General features: G+C 37.1%; 1 pseudogene; it reads right to left on the bottom strand.

Annotated features, from left to right (window-relative positions):
- Positions 1-5,034: 5,034 nt before the first annotated feature.
- On the bottom strand, positions 5,035-5,541 carry LOC103210711 (annotated as a pseudogene).
- Between the last annotated feature and the right edge of the window lie 11,738 nt (positions 5,542-17,279).

The raw sequence follows: 17,279 nt of genomic DNA, 5'->3' as shown, positions 1-17,279 counted from the left end.
GGTACCCTTTAGTTTCCCTAATGGTAACACTACAACCAGGATATTGACATTGATACAGTCAAGATACAGAGCAACTCTTTCAACCTGAAGATGATGCTTCCTGTTGCCCTTTTATAGCTACACCCACTTCCCTCCCATCCTCACCCCTCCTTATCCCTAAAAAACCAAAACAAAACAACAAAACAACAACAAAAAAAAAACCACAAAACCCACTGCCATTAGTTGATTCTGACTCACAGTGACCATGTAGGGCAGAGTAGAACTACCCCATAGAGTTTCCAAGGCTGTAAATCTTTATGGAAGCTGGCTGCAACATCTTTCTCTTGCAGACCAGCTGGTAAGTTACAGTCACTGGCCTTTCAATTAATAGCCAAATGCTTTAACCACCAGGGTTTTTCTTACCCCAAGCAACCACTAATTTGTTCTCTATTTTTATAATTTTGTCATTTCAAGAATGTTATATAAATGGAATCATACAGTAGGTAATCTTCTGAGATTTTTTTTTTTTTTTCAATTAGGATAGTCCTGTGGAGATTCATTAAAATTGTTGCATGTATCACTAATAGGTTCTTTTTCTTAATTGTTGAGTAAATAGTATTTTATGGTATGGATGTACTACAGTTTGTTTAGTCATTTACCTGTTGAAGGACATCTGAATTATGTCCAATTTTTTGGCAGTTATTTTATGCAGGTTTTTGTGTGAACATAAGTGTTTATTTCTCTGGGATAAATGTCCAAGAGTATAATTTCTGGAAAGTATGGAAATTGCATGTTTAGTTTTTAAAGAAACTGGTGTACTGTTTTCCAGAGTGGCTGTACCATTTTGCTTTCCCATTAGCAATGGATGAGCAATCTATTTTCTCTGAATCCTTCCTAACATTTGCTGTTGTCACTATTTTTTACTTTATGTATTTTGGTAGTTTTTAGTGATATCTCATTCTACTTTCAATTTACATTTCCTTTAATGATTAATGTTCTTAAACATCTTTACATGTCTTTACTTGTCATCTGTGCAGATAGTCCCCAACTTATGATGGGTTCCATTTAAACCAGTTGTAAGTCAGTACTGACTAAATGTAATACCTTTTTTTTTTTCTTTCCAAGTTTTCATTAGTTTTGCCTTTTGTTATCAGTAATTTTATAAACCTGATCTTTTGTTTTTGGGTTTTGGAAACATTACATACAAGCTTATAGATATATTTAATACATACATACATAATGAATACACAAATTGTAAAAATTTACTTCAACGATGAAGGAGAGTTGGAGGATGTTGGCATTTTGTCAACTGCAGTAATAAATTAACTTGTGGAAAGTTCTGGATCATCTAAATTATCCTTGGGAATGGTGATGGCGTATCTAGTCAGAAAATTAGTGAGAGTTGTCAAGATGATCCTTTTCTTTTTTTCTTCATGTATTTCATGGTAACATCTCACTGCTTCCTGAATCTGCTGATGTTAGCACAGCAGTCAGTATTTGGGTCCATGTTTTCAAGCAACTGAAACCCCTGATTTAGTTTAAAAAGAGCTCCAGTTAATTCTTGCACTGTCAATTTTTTTTGACAGCTCTCCTTCTTCTTCCTCGTTCTTTCTTCCTCAGCATTTCTTTCCTCTTCAAAATTCATTAAGTCCTGATCTGTCAATTCCCTTTCTTTGTGATATATGTACGAGCTGCTTCACATCAGCAATATCAAGTTCTAAATTCAGCCTTCTTGCATCATGGACAATTTTTCCACTCATCTCTTCCATCATATCATCCTGATCAGATGCTTAGAGCATGTTCACATAACTCAGCAATTTTTTCCATATCCTCTGCATGCATTTTCCCATCACTTCTACCCAGGAAGATGTAGTGTTCCAGATAGACTGATGGTTATAAATGCAGTTCCTTATAAATCAAATACGTCTAAGTGTATTTGAGTATATCCTCCTTTGCGAAATATCTGTGTGCATTTTCTAATTGGAGTGTTTGCTTTTTTATTGCTAAGTTTTGAGAAACGTTTATATATTCTAGATACTAACACATTTTTGGGTATGCAGTTTGCAAATATTTTCTCCCAAATGGTAACTTGTCTTTTCATCATCTTAACAGACTATTTTGTGGAGCAGAAGTTTTCAATTTTGATGAATTCCAATCTATCAAATCTTCCTTTTAAGGATCATGCTTTTGATGTCAAGTGAAAGAATTTTTGTGTAAACTTCTGATCCTGGAGATTTTCTCCTATTTTTTCTAAAAGTTTAAAACGTCTTCATTTTATATTTAAGTCCATGTGCAGAAAAAAGTTGATATATGTGTCTGTCCCTCCATTAGTACCACATAGTCTTGATTACTGCAGTTATACAGTAAGTTTTAAAATTAGGTAAACAGATTTCTCTCACTTTACTCTTCTTTTTCAAAACTGTTTTTAGCAATTCTAGTTCCTTTACTTTTACATATAATTTTTTTTAGTACTTTTGTCTATAGCTACAAAAAAAAATCTCTTTGGGATTTTGAGAGGACTTGTGTTAAATCTATAGATCTGTTCTGGGGAATCTGACATCTTTATTATATGTTGTGTCCTCCAATCCATGAAAATGACATGTCTCTCTATTTATTTAGATTTTCTTTGGTTTCATCCATTAGTACTGTGTAGTTTTCAGAACACCAGTCCTATACATGTTTTATTATACCTAACTATTTCATGTGTTTTGAGCTATCATAAATAGTATTGTATTTTTTTATTTCTACGTTCATGTGCTCATTACTAGCATTTAGAAATGCAATTGATTTTTGTATGTTTGTCATGTATCCTGTGACCTTGGTGAACTCACTAATTACTTCTAGGAAGTTTTTTTTTTGTAGAAATACTGTGATTTTATATGTGGATAATCATGTAATCTATAAACAGAGTTTTATTCCTTCCATTTGATCTGAATGGTTTTTCTTGATTTATTGTGTTAGTTAGGACTTCCAGTACTATGTTGAATAAGAGTGATAAGACATCCTTGTCTTGTCCACAATCAGATAGGAAAAAACATCAGTCTTTCATCATTAAGATTATGTTAGCTCTAGGTTTTTTGTAGACATAGTTTATCAAGTTGAAAAAGCTCCCCTTCCTAAAAGTTTTATCATAAATAGGTGTTAAACTTTGTGAAATGCTTATTCTCTATCAGTTGACATGATCATGTGATTTTTTTTTCTTCTTTAGCCTGTTAATATGGCAGATTATAATGACTAATTTTCAAATATTGAAACAGCCTTGCATCTCTGAATAAACACCATTGCATCATGGTATACATTTCTGTTTCTACATTGCTGAATTCTATTACCTAATTATTAAAAAGATTTTTATATTTTGTGTATATTTGTATACAACGTTGGCTTGTAGTTTTTATTATTATTATTATTATTGTTTTAGTACCACACGAATAGTGGCTTCATGAATAAATTGGGACATGTTTCTTCCTCTTTCATTTTCTGGAAGAGATGGTTTAAAATTGGTGTTAATTCTTCTTTAAATATTTGGTAGAATTCTCCAGTGAAACCATCTGGACTTGTAGAATTTGGGGATGTTTTTCATTTATAAATTTGATTTCCTTAGTAGTTCTAGAGCTACTCAAACTATATTTCATATTGGATGAGTTGTGCTTTTTGAAGAATTGTCCATTTTATCTATGTTGTCAAGTTTATGTGTTTAGAGTTGCTTGTAGTAGTCCCTTATTAACCTTTTGATGTCTGAAATGGCTGTAGTGACATCCCCTGTTTCATTCCTGAAACTACTTTCTAATCTGTCAGAGTTTCTAGAGTCTCGTTTTTATTGATCTTTTGATCTAACTGATCTTTTCAAAGAATTAGGTCCTCAGTTCGTTGATTTTTTTTCCTGTTGTTTTTTTATTTTCAATTTCATTGATTTCTGTTCTTATCTTTATTACATTTATTTCTTTCTCTTTGCTTTTATTCTTCTTTGTCTAGGTTCTTGAGGTGAGGGTTTAGATTATTGATTTGAAACTTTTTCTCAGCACTTATGTTTGCATTAAAGAACCCTGGTGGTGCAGTGGTTAAATTTCTCAGCTGCTAACTGAAAGATCTGAGGTTGGAACTCACCAGCTGCTCCATGGGAAGAAGGTATAGTAGTCTGCTTCTGTAAAGATTAACAGCCTTGGAACCCAGCAGGCCAGTTCTATTCTGCCCTACAGTCACTATGAGTTGAAATCAACTTGATGGCAATGAGAATATTTACATTCATTGCTATAAATTTGCCCTTCAGCACTGTTTTAGCTGTGTCCCATATAAATTTTGATATGCTCCATTTTCGTTTTCATTCTGTTAAACACATTTTATGATTTTCCTTGTAACTAATTTTTTGACCCCTGTATTAGATATGTGTTGCTGTTGTTATGTGCCCTTAAGTTGGTCCCGACTCATAGTGAACCCTCCTTGGGTTTCCAAGGCGGTATCACTATGGAAGTAGGATTGCCCAACCTTCCTTCTGAGGAGTGGCTGGTGGGTTTGAACTGCCAGCCTTCTGGTTAGCAGTGAAGTGCCTTAGGCACTATGCTACCAGAGCTCCTAGATATGTGTAGTTTAGTTTTAAAGGTTTGATTTTGATACTGATATCATTTGATTCTATTGTAGTGGGAGAATACATTCTGTTCAATTTCATTTCTTTTAAATTGCTGAGGTTTATTTATGGCCTGGGATATGATCTATCTTGGTATATTCTGTGGACACTTGAAACAAACGTATATTCTCCTGTTGTTGAGTGGAACGTTCTATAACTATCCATTAGACCCTTTTGTTTGGTGGTATTTTTCAGTTCTTTTATATCCGTGATTTCCTGTCTAGTTCTATCAATTGTTAAGGGAGGGATGGTGAAGTCTCCAAACTGTAATTATGGATTTGTGTTTCTTCTTTACTCCCTCCCCCCACGCACACACATAAACTAGTCATTTATTAGCACTGTCACTGGTTTACAAAACAAGTTTCCAGTAAACATGCTGTGCTGCATGGAGGTGACAGAATAAGTCAAGGTTCAAACATATGAACAGTGGGTTCTTATTTTTTCTATTCATTCTTGTCTTAGTCCCATTTGGCAGAAAACTCTTGGATTCGGCTGATCTTCATGTTCAGCATCCTCTTGGTGGGCTTGGCCACCCACCTCTCCTCAAAGATTTGCGGATGGGGCCAAACGAATATGTAGCACTTCTCTCCCAGATCAGGATGAGTGCAGTGAAGCCAAAGAACAGGGCAGTGAGGACAACAGTTTTCCACTCAATTGTGCTTCTATTCATTTCCGCAAAGCTTTTGTTGAATTTAATGTGGTACAATTTAACTTTTGCATCAAAGGAAAGGGTGCCCCAGGCGGCGTTCTTCTCTTTCAAGACTTTCTGCTGGGTGGAAACATTCTTGACGTGGGCCGCATCAGGCAAGGGATAGGCACACCGGTAGACATAGGCTGGGAGGGAATACTCTTTAGGCTCTATGATACTTCTCTGTGCTCTCACACACTGAGGTAGAAATGGCTCGCTTACCAATTAGGTTAAATACACTGGTAGCCAACATTCTTCCGCTGCTGGCTGGCCGCTGGCCGCTGCTGCCACTGTAGCCTTCCGCGACCAACTGCCCTCTACAGTGGCTGCTCACGACCCCCATCTTTACTTTCCATCAGTTTTTGCTTCACATATTTTGCAGCTTTGTTGTTTGGTTCATAAACATTTAGGATTGCCATGTCTTTTTCGTGGGTCAGTCAATTTATAATTACGTAATGACTTTATCTCTGATACTAAATCTCTGATATTAATAAAGCCACTCCTGCTTTTTGTTGATAAATGTTTGCACGATATACCCTTTTCCATCTTTTCACTTTCAATAAATATTTGAATATAAAAAATCATTATTTGAATCATTTAAAAATATATATTATTTTCTACATATGTCTGTATGAAGATATGTGTACATTGTCTCAATCTTGCTTCAAACTTATTCCATAGTAAAATACAAAGTCAAATACCAATAATTATAGACCTTGGCATAGCAGAATAGTTAGGCAACATTTAAGGAACCAGAGTATAGGCTCTTTTTTCATGTAGCTATCATGTTCTTATGCTATGTTATATTGCATTGTATTGAATTATATTGCATTATGTTAAATTATATTTATTAGGTTACATTATATTATACTTATTTTTGCATCTTCTCTCCCTTACTAGATTGTGGGCCCCTTCAGGGAAAGGGATGAAGCAAATACATTACCTGGCACATTGCAAGCACCTAATAAATGCTACTCTCTCCTTTCTACCCACTCCCATTTCCACCTACAGGTAGTTCAGGAATCAGGTTAGACCAGGGGAGAAACTTTAGGCTACTACCAATCCAGGCTTGAAAACTTGAAGGAGATCTCTGAATCAATACCAGGCATGTTTAATGAACATCTCAAATGGAATCTTGTAGGAATTGCAGGCTACCTCCCACTCCACCCCATCTCACACACCTTTGGAGATTCAGACTTATGCAGACACCACGGGATTGAAAAGAAGCTGTAGTATTCTGTCTTCCACTTCCCTTCTCTTAGAGTTCTGACTAATTTGTCAGTAGCTGTTTATTTGTTTAATGCATATTTGTGGAAGAAAAGGAAGATAAAGAAGTATACCTCTGTTGTTGTTGTTATTTGCTATCGAGTCGGACCCAACTCATAGCGACCCTTCCCTCGGTTTCCGAGGCAGTATCAGTACCGAAGTAGATTGCCCCACCTTCCTTGCGAGGAGTGGCTGGTGGATTTGAACCACCAGCCTTCTGGTTAGCAGTCAAGTGCCTTAGGCACTACGCTACCAGAGCTCCTCAGTATACCTCTAGAGGAAGGTTTTCCAAACTGTGACCTGACAAAAATCAACAGATGTTTAGTGATAACAAGGACTCTATGGGAAAATAAGTTTGAGAAATGCTGCTTACCTCATTGCTTTCTCAGAGGGTCACAATGCACACTAAAGATTCTGAGAAGTCCTACAGTGAAAAAGTATTTAACTGTTTCCTCTCCCTACCCACTAGTGCTCAGAGAGAACACAATATTCATATACATATTTTTTAATCTGGCACATGAAACTACTCCTAAGAAAAGTAATCCTAAAAGTTCCATGAGCAGGAAAACAATACCAAAGACAGATGGTGGTAAAAGCCAAACCCTGAAAGGTTTAATCTTAACTTGACCGAGGCAATAGGTAAATACGGGTGTGGTGGGATATGTAGGGGGTATTATACTTGAAGAGATGATTGTAACTAAGTAGGAATTTTAAATTACAGACTTACAGAAGTTATTGAGAAGATTGTTTAGAAAGGAATTATTACACTAGTCAAGTATAGTGGATTTTTTTTGGGGGGGAGGGATTAATTTGAACTATCTTCTCATAATTTGAACTGTCTTATGTCCCAGCAGGAGAGAAATGGCACATTTAAATTAGGGTATTTGAGAATAGTTTAATGACAGAATTATTTACAAAGCTAGGAGCAGAGCAAAGAGTAACCAAAAATGGTATAGAAATATCTTGGAGCCACAGAAATGGGGGGACATTGCCAGCCCTAGGCCAACAAGGATGAGGGGTAGGGAGCAGTTACCAGAATCCAGGTTGGATGTCATGGACAGACAACTGCTTGGAGAGGGGCAGTGACCTTATAGACATAGCTTTGGGAGACAAGCAGTAAAGGAAATGGCCTGTCTATATCCAGATCTTGGTCTCCTCTCTTCTCCAGTCTTCCCCGGCTCCCCTCCACTGAACCCACAGAAGTCAACCTTCTAGGACAGATAACAGTATAGGGAAGGATGGAGAGTAAATATGGAAGGGCAAAAGTAAGATATTTGCCTCATGTCTCAAGGTAGAAAAATGTGGAAACTGGCAAAGAAATTTTAACTCTACCATTTCTTGACTAGCTGTTGTCTGCTCATAATGCATGCAACACTTGGAGTCGAGAGAGCACACAGTGATATCAACACACTGCCTTAAGTGCGATGAAGACATAAAGACAATAAGACAGAGATGCAGCCCTCAAAAGTGAAGTGTTTCTTTGAAAATGGGGGTAAGACATTCATGCAAAGTAGCTATAAACAAAATGAAAAATAAATAATTAAAATATAGAGTGAAACATAAAGAGGTGTTGAAAGAATATGGAAATTCACTGCCAAATTCATAGCCAAATTATGGCCTTAGAGTTGATCTGCAATGCTAGTATATAAAGTTGTTGGCTAATATAGACTTTCTGGTACAAATTAAAATTTTGGGATTTTAAAATGTACCTGAAATTTAATTTTATCTATTAATAACCAATAACAACCCATAATCCAAAATTTAGTTACTAAAAATTTTTCTTTTAGAATTGAAGTATATACAAAGAGTAACTCATAGAATACTAATTTTTGTGAAAATTTATCGAGTATTTTGTATTTAACTTCTGACATTCTTAAACACCCGTTAAGTGTTTGTTTCATAGAGGATATCCTAGAAGAAAGTTTTTTTCACTTTAACACAACCATTTCCATCCTGGCATATTTTTTTTCTAGGTTTTATCTATATGTTCCAGACCTACACTTCCTGACCCCAAAGAACTTTATACTGTTTTTCAGTCCTAGGTGATAGAATATTGTGGCCATATATTATAGATTTGATATAATTCAGGTAGTCTCGACCATCTGTTGACTGGAATTTGCACTTTCTCAAAGCAACATAGGAAATCACAGATAAATCCTGCCTGAGTCATCTAATTACACTCTAAAGAGTGGGAGTAATGGGGTCATTGACCAAACTGACAGAGTTGTTTTCTGCAAGAGAGAACTGAAGAGGGACAATGACCTCTTTAGAAATTAAAAAAGAAAAAAAAAAGAAGTGTTACACAAATTCTGATAGAACAAGGAAGCCTCAATTGCAACCTGGTTTGAAAACAGAAATACAAAATTATGACCTTGATAATGTTGTTTAGCTTCCTGTATCTCGACTAAAAGAAAAAATATCTATCCTATTTCCTTCACCTTGCCTTTTCCTTTCCTCCTCATGTATGTAGAATTGTGTGCTTCCCTGCCTAGGATGTGAGGATGTTGTACCTCTCGATGCTTGTACATGAAACATTTCAGTTACAGAACCTATTTCAGGTTACCTGTATGCAAAAGGAAGAGCCCATGGGAGAAAGATGTGGCAATCTGCTCCTGTAAAGATTATAGCTTTGGAAACCCTATAGGGTCACTATGGGTCAGAATAGACTCAACGGTATATAACAACACACAGAAGGAACTGCAAGGCAGCTTTTTCCCATTACTTACGTAATTTGCAGGAGCACTGGTGGTGAAGCGGTTAAAACACTCAGCTGCTAACGAAAAGGTCAGTGGTCTGACCCACTACTCCATGGAAGAAAGATATGGTAATCTGCTTCTGTAAAGATTTACAGCCTTGGAAACCCTATGGGGCAGTTCTACCTTGTCCTGTAGGATCACTATGAATTGGAATCAACTCCACAAGGGTGGGTATGGTTTGGTTTATGTAATTCATTAAAGAATTATGTTTTCATCTTTATAATGGAAATTTTAAAAGTAAAATGTGATTTATTTTGTTAAATCTCACTGCACAGCTCCATTAGCAGGAATGTGGCCACACCAAAGTGAGACTCATTATTTCAAATGAACCCCAGCAAAAATAGAAATAAAAATAAATCCTTTCTGGCAGAAGAGGTTCTTCAGGCCCAGATCTTGCCTGACTTCTCACTTACATCCCTGTGATGGCCACCACCCACCTTTACCCTTCTCCAACACCTAAAACTGACCACCTGGAACCACTTTCAGCACTAGCCTTCTAGGCTGTCCCAACTGCTCCTCACACCCACAGTCTTTCTTTACTGTCCATCTGAGAAGCATATACTCCATTCTCCATGAAGCTACTCCTGAAGAAGTGATCACTGTCTTCTTGGTGCCCTTTCACACCTCAGAGAGGGTTGTATCATGGCACCAATGCATACTGCTAAACTTATTTCCTCTTTCTCAAACTGTGGGCTCCATGGCTTTTCATTATGCTCCCAATACCTATCCAGTAGGCACTTACCTATTTGTTAAATGAATAAATACAAAACTTCCTTTTCATGCAAGAGAATTGATAACTTTAACAAGCAAGAAAAATATAAGGCAATCTATTTATTTAGGCTTGTAGTCTATGTATTGAGTATTGCTCTAAATATGATAATATTTAGTGCTCAAGTAATCATGAGGTAGCTCCTGAAACCCCAGATTTGCCAACGAGGAAACAGAAGCTTAGAGAAAAACAAGAAACTTGCTCAAGGAACCACACATGTTAACAATTAGCTGCCAAAAGAGGAGCCCAGGTTTTCCTGCCTGGAGAGCATGGGTGCGTCACTATGCACCACGCAGCAAGCAGTAAGAAGGAAACCATTGATATATATTTGTCTGGTGGAGAAAGTGAAAATGTTCAGTTTCAACTCAAAGGTCACTTTCTCTCATAATGAAAACTGACTCTTTTGAAAGAGTCCAGGTGAAAATATTTCATCATTTATTGTTGCCTTTTGCACATATCTGTAACCATTCCTGCTTTTCTCTTTGCTGTGCAGATTTCTCCAGACTCTAAGGGCAGAGGTCTTTCACCTCAGTTGTGAAAAGTTCCAACTGGGACAAAAGACTTCAGTTGCAGAAAAGACACCCTGAAAAAAATTTAAATCTTTAAAAAGAAAACCACTGCTGTTAAGTTGATTCCAACTCATAGAGATCCTACAAGACAGAACAGAACTGCCTCAGAGGGTTCTCAAGGCTGTAAACCTTTACGGAAGTGTTGTTGTTGTTATGTGCCATTGAGTTGGGCCCGGCTCACAGCGACCTCTCCTTGGGTTTCTGAGGCAGTACCACTACAGAAGTAGATTGCCCAACCTTCCTTCCGAGGAGTAGCTGCTGGGTTTGAACCACCAGCCTTCTGGTTAACAGTCAAGTGCCTTAGGCATTACGCTACCAGAGCTCCTTTTACAGAAGCAGATTGTCTCAAATTTCTCCCACTGAATAGATGGTGGGTTCCAACTGGCAACCTTTCAGTTAGCAGCCAGGCACTTAACCACTGTGCTACAAGGGCTCCTTTTTTTTTAAAAAAAGCAGCAAATATTTAAAGTTTAACCATGTAGTTCTCCTGTTTATGCTTTTTATAACTTCGTATTTTGAAATACAGACATACCTCAGAGGTATTGCAGGTCTGGTTCTAGACCACTTGTTAAAGTTACATGTCAACTTGGCTGGGCCTGGTTTTGAGTGGCTGGGCAGCTGATGGTAGTTATTCCCCATGATGAGACTGGCAATCAACTCCATGGCAGAATCTGCCATGAGCAGCTGAGTAGCTGCTTTAGGAATGTGGGCCGCTTCCCATATATAAGCAGCAGCTTTGCGAATGATCTACAGCTTTTTGGCATGTTTGGACCCTGCATGTAGCTGAGCCTTCATTCAGCAGCTTGCCATGCTGTGGTGATCCTGGGACTTTTAATGGACTTGAATCAAAGGCCCGCCGTGTGGTTTGGTAATATCAGGACTGTGCCTTTTCACTTGTCGAACTTGGGTTTGTCAGCCTCAGCAGCCAACAGCTGCCTGAGCGAAGAAGGCTGCCAGCTCCAGTGGGCCGGGAGCAAGAGGCAGAGCTGAAGCCCAAGGTCAAGGAGCCCCTGGAACCTGGTACTTTGAACTTGGACTTCTAGCCTCCAAAACCGTTAAGAATAAACTCCTGTTTATGAAAGCCATCCCATTTTGTGTTATATTCCTGTCAGAGCGGCACTAGGTAACCAAAACACCACTGCAATAAGGCAAATAGCACAACAAAGTCAGTCACAAATTTTTTTGTTTTCCCAGTACATACAAAAGTTATGTTTACACTATACTTTAGTCTATTAAGTGTGCACTAGCATTATGAAAAAGTTTGAAATATTGTAAGAATTACCAAAATGTGACATAGAGACATGAAGTGATCACATGCTGTTGGAAAAAATGCAGATAGACTTGCTGAATGCAGTTATCACAAACCTTCAATCTGTAACAAAGCGCAATAAAGTGAAGTACAATAAAAAGAAGTATGCCTGTACAGAATGATGGACTCACAATAAGCTGCACAAAATGGTACAAAGTCCAGTATACCCTTGCAGCTTCCCCTCACTGCTGTTGAGTCAGATCTAACTCACAGTGACCCCTCCTTGGGTTTCCAAGGCAGTATCTCTATGGAAGTAGATTGCCCAGTTTTTCTTCCAAGGAGTGGCTGGTAGGTTTGGACTGCCAGCCTTCTGGTTAGCAGTCAATGCTTTAGGCACTACGCTTCCCCTATGAAGTATTATATAACCGTAGTACAAAATCAAACCCAAGAAATTGTCAACGTATAATACTGTTAACTAGACTATTCCAATTTCTCTGAATTTTTTCTTTAAAAAAATTATGGGCACAATCCAGATAGAGCTTTTCCCTTTTCTTCCATATGAGTAAGGCTGGGTCACAGGTTTTATAGTAATGATGGGCTTTCCTCCCTGTTTTTCATGTAAAAGTATATGGCTTTAGATAAGAATCCTCTTAACATGGCTTTTATTAACAAAATACCTTTAAGATGTTAATTTGTGATAAAATCAAAATGACCCAGAGGAAGGTACATACTAGATCAAAAACCTGGCAGAAGAGTAGACACTTCCTGGGCCTCTCCTATAGGCCGAAGGAGCCCGATGGCTTGGTGGTTAAGCCCTGGGCTGCTAACAGGTCAGCAGTTTGACCCCACCAGTGGCTCTGTGGAAGAAATCTGCTCCCATAAAGATCACAGCCTTGGAAACCCTATGGGGCAGTCCTACTCTGTCTTATAGGATCGCTATGAGTCAGAATCAACTCTATGGCAATGGGTTTGATTTTAACTGTAGGCTAAGGACTTTGCCAAATACAGGAACACAGATGATGCAAAGACACATGCTGTCCTCAAACAGGTTCACAAACTGGGAGTAGGCATCTAAGTGGAGATGTCAGAAAAATAAATTTTTTAAAAACCACTTAGTGAGATGAGCAGACGAATGGCTGCTTTATATGTCAACAAACACACTGAAGCCCTTTTTGACCTAAGTTCAGAAGTTGGTTCTGGTGAGTTAAATAGGAAGGTGTAATTGTTTAGAGCTGAGTACTGATGGATAATCCAAGGGTGGTCATACTCAAGCAAATGGCACAGGCTGGGGTCCATCTGTGTTTAGTTTGTATCCTGAGGACCACACCATTAAATGGCTTCTATCATGTCACCTCCAAGTCATATGAACAAATCATCTTCTACCTAAAAGCATTCCTTATTTCCATCAATGTTACAGTATTTTCCCAGCCAAAATTCTGGCATCATTTTTTCATCCCTCCACCTTTCATATTTAGTCTCTTAATGCCTCTTATCAGCCCAACTTGATTTGTGACCGCATCATTCCAAACTCTGACTCTGTGGTTACACTGCCTCCTCTTCTGTGCCTCTTTTGCTTCCTTTTTATAAGGGCACTTCTCTTTGGATTTAGGGAATACACAGATAATCCAGATGATCTCTTCATTTTTAAGATCCTTAACTCAGTTATATCTGCAAAGACCCTTTTTCCAAAATATGTAGCTTTCACAGGTTCCAGGGATTAGGACGTGGACGTATCTTTTTTGGAGATCATTTAACCCACTACAAAGATTGTTCAGTCCCCTCCTGCCATCTGCAGGCAGGGAAATCTTTGAATGGTATTTTCAGAACATCATGCTTATGTTCTGAATCATTAAGTTTTTCATTTTCTGTATCATCTAATCTTAACTCCTCTGCCTAGCATTAAAGGTTTACAAACTGGCCCCATCCAAATTTAGTAACTCACCAACAACCCACAATTTACTTCATCAGACATTTGGTGAGAGCCTACTTATGTTTAAGACATTCTTCTCGGCTTTTAGATGATACTCAAGATGAATATAGTACACCCCAGCTCTCACAGAGTATGTGACGACTGAGGAAACAAATGTATACAGATAACAAACTACTAAACACTGTATGACGAACATTAACACATTCTCCATTCTCACCAGGCCAACCTCCACACTAAGCTTATTCCTACTACTATGGTTTTAAATATCACCTAGAGCATATAATTTGGTGTTTAATAACATTGTCATAGAACTTCAGTACTGCTCTCTCCAAGTCCAAAAAATATTTAATTAAGCTCAAGGACTCCTACTTTTCTTTCTTTCAGAAGAAAAACCTTAAGAGTGTTAATAATTTTGCTGGACATAACTTTGAATGAGACTTTGCTTGGATTAAATGGTTTATTGCACTTGAATTCACTGGCTGAATGTGGTAATTGACCTTGTAAGAGAAATTTAAGGAAAGTAAAAGGTATGATGCAGAGCTCCTGTCTGCCAGCCTTTTACGCAGCAGTGGTTCTGGAAGTGTTGCATGTGGGGGCACTCCCCTCCACCTCCACGGTATTCCAGACAAGCAAAAGGATGAACAGAGGGAGGAAGAGTGTTTCAGATTCTGTGAGTATAACCTACAAAATTTCATACATAACCACTGTTCATAGCATGTGGACTGTGAAAATAACTATAGAAGATAATTTTACTATTCTTTTTATGGACATCAAAGAACTTTTAAAACAGCAAAGTCACATGTCAAGAAAGCTTTTATAGCAGATATACAAATGTTAAGAAAATAACCATAATCTTCGGGAAGTACAATCAAGAGTGACATTGTTTTATACTTCTATTTGTATGAGTTTATCTAAATTTTCCAGAATAAGTACATTTTTTAATACCTTAAAATCTACAAACATGAAAACTTAAAAAACAAAAATCTACAAAAATCATTTCTAATTCTGGTTTATTTTGGAGTGTCTGTCATTAGTATCTGTCATATATATTTATATTATATATAGTTATATTTTAAAAAATCATATAAGCTACCATATAGGAGCTTTGGTGGCATAGTGCCTAAGGCATTTGACTACTAGTCAGAAGGCTGGTGGTTCAAATCCACCAACCACCCCTCAGAAGGAAGATTGGGCAATCTACTCCTGTCGAGATACTGCCTTGGAAACTCAAAGAGGGGTTGCTATGAGTCGAATCAACTTGATGGCAGTGAGTCTGGTTTTTGGTTTAAGCTACCATATTGTTCATTCCATTTGGTAATCAATTTTCTTTATACAAAATTATTTGCTTTGGTAATAATAATTTTTTAAATTATTGCATAGTATTTTACTTTTTGAATGAATCAAAATTTAATGAATAATTTCTTACTGTTAAGTATTTAAAATATTTCAGTCTTTCAATATTACAAATAATGTTATAATAAGATTCTTGTATGTATCTCTTAAATTCCTTAAACTGGAATTCTGTGGTGGAAGATGTATGTCTTAAAAATTTGCCATTTGCATTGTCAAATAAATGATTGGAGAAGTTTATGTCAGTGACGAAGTCAAGCAAAAAGGAATGTTCACACTAGATACTGTCTTTTTATTCACTGACAACCTACAAGGCAAAAAAGAGTGTCTTGTTTTAATCCACATTTTTCTGATTAGTAAAATTATGTACATTTTTCTTATATACTTCTTTGAGAATTACCTGATCATGTCCTTTGCCCATTTTCTTTAGAAGTGATAGTTTTAAAAAAATTCGTAGACACATACACATGTATCTGGTGGCAGAGTGGGTAAGGTATTTACTGCAAACCAGAAGGTCAGCAGTTGAAACCCACCAGCCACTCTGTGGAAGGAAGATGGAGCAATCTACTTCCATAAAGATTTACAGCCTTGGAAACTCAGTGGGGTCGCTATGAGTCAGAATCAGCTCAACGGCAGTGAGTTTGGTTTTGGGGTGTGTGTGTGTGTGTGTGTGCGCGTGTGCGTGTGTGTGTGTGTGTAAGCTCTGGTAGCGTAGTGCCTAAGGCACTTGACTGCTAACCAGAAGGCTGGTGGTTCAAACCCACCAGCCACTCCTTGAAAGAAAGGTTGGGCAATCTACTTCTACAGTGAAACTGCCTCGGAAACCCAAGGAGGGGTCGCTATGAGTCAGGCCTGACTCCATGGCACATACCTACAACAACATATATATATATAATTAAAGATATCAATATTTCATAATAAATATGACAGATTACTTCTACTTTCTGACTTTCAAGCTTATTTATAGTGCTTTGTAGCTAATTTTAATACTTTTCTGTATTCTGAGTATCATTCTCCATGATTTCTTTTTTTTCTTTTCTCATCATGTTGGCATAGCAATGTATTTAAACTCATGGCACATTTTAAACATCTGCAAGCTATTAGGATCAACTGGGAAAAGCAATTCACTAAAAGCAGAAAAAGTAATTGTTGTTTAAAAGTGAAAAAAAAATAAAGTCCTTTATGAACTCTTTATAAGAGCAATGTATATCAGAGTAATATACAACTTCACAACTGTGCATTCCCTAAATCTTCACCCCCTGCCCTAAATCTTATATTGCTGTGATCAGTTTAACAGGCATCATATGTGGAAATGCACTAATCAGCAGGATCAAGTACAAGAATAAGGCCAGGTGGTTCTATAGAACCCAAAGTGGAAACATAGGTAAAATAAGATGTATTTTGTTTGAACATTCCTATTATTATTTAAAAGGAGCTCTGGTGGTGTAGTGCTTAAGGGATTTGACTGCTAACCAGAAGACTGGTGGTTCAAACCCAGCAGCCCCTCCAAGGAAAGACGATGGGGAACTCTAATTCCATAAGCTTTACTGATTTGGAAACCCAATGTGGTTGCTATGAGTCAGAATCGAAACTGTTTAATATTAATAGGTGTTTTCAAAGAAGCCTACCCGCCTCTTTTTAAATAGAAGTGATCTGTAGTATTACAACTAGGAAGGACACATTCACAAGCATTTTGGACAACATGACTTCTAATCATATAAAAGTTTTACTATAGGTGCTTATATACAAACATTTCAGTACTCTTTGCTACTTCTAATCCTTTAGCAAGGTGCAGTCTCAATAAGAAAATATAAGCAGAGTTACACACTTTATTTTTTTAAATTTACTTTGAACTATTTTATAAATTTTATAATAAAATTAAAACAATTCTTTTCCCTCATTTGCTTCTCTTTCTGTTCCTTTAACTATGAAGTCTCTGAAGAGTGGGAACTTGGTGGAATGATCTTCAAATGTGGCAGGAAATGTTAAACAGGTAACTCTATATAATTTCTCCAATAAGTACTTGCTTTTTAACTTTGATTAAATGCCATATTTAAATGAAAATATTAGAAAATATTAACATCCAATGTAGTCATAGTTCA

Source organism: Orycteropus afer, unplaced genomic scaffold (genome assembly GCF_000298275.1).
Source record: "Orycteropus afer afer isolate SDZICR_OR568_19922 unplaced genomic scaffold, OryAfe1.0 scaffold00644, whole genome shotgun sequence".
NCBI classification, from domain to species: domain Eukaryota; kingdom Metazoa; phylum Chordata; class Mammalia; order Tubulidentata; family Orycteropodidae; genus Orycteropus; species Orycteropus afer.
Note: the sequence above shows the minus strand (reverse complement) of the source record. Positions and strands in the feature narration are given on the sequence as shown.